At 41.8% G+C, this 364-nt stretch overlaps 1 protein-coding gene across 2 annotated transcripts in view; it reads left to right on the top strand.

The window, feature by feature from the left end:
* The window catches only part of GMPS (guanine monphosphate synthase), a 73,709-nt gene that overhangs the window by 53,230 nt on the left and 20,115 nt on the right, over positions 1-364 (top strand). The window lies entirely within an intron of this gene.

The raw sequence follows: 364 nt of genomic DNA, 5'->3' as shown, positions 1-364 counted from the left end.
TCTGCTTTTGAATATGCTATCTCGGTTGGTCATAACTTTCCTTCCAAGGAGTAAGCGTCTTTTAATTTCCTGGCTGCAATCACCATCTGTAGTGATTTTAGAGCCCAGAAAAATAAAGTCAGCCACTGTTTCCACTGTTTTCCCATTTATTTTCCATGAAGTGATGGGACCGGATGCCATGATCTTCGTTTTCTGAATGTTGAGCTTTAAGCCAACTTTTTCACTCTCCTCTTTCACTTTCATCAAGAGGCTCTTTAGTTCTTCTTCACTTTCTACCATAAGGGTGGTGTCATCTGCATATCTAAGGTTATTGATGTTTCTCCTGGCAATCTTGATTCCAGCTGTGCTTCCTCCAGCCCAGCGT

This window comes from Bison bison, unplaced genomic scaffold (genome assembly GCF_000754665.1).
Source record: "Bison bison bison isolate TAMUID 2011002044 unplaced genomic scaffold, Bison_UMD1.0 scf7180017864207, whole genome shotgun sequence".
In the NCBI taxonomy this organism is placed as follows: domain Eukaryota; kingdom Metazoa; phylum Chordata; class Mammalia; order Artiodactyla; family Bovidae; genus Bison; species Bison bison.
The sequence above is the reverse complement of the archived record's forward strand: the minus strand, read 5'-3'. Positions and strand labels throughout refer to the sequence as shown.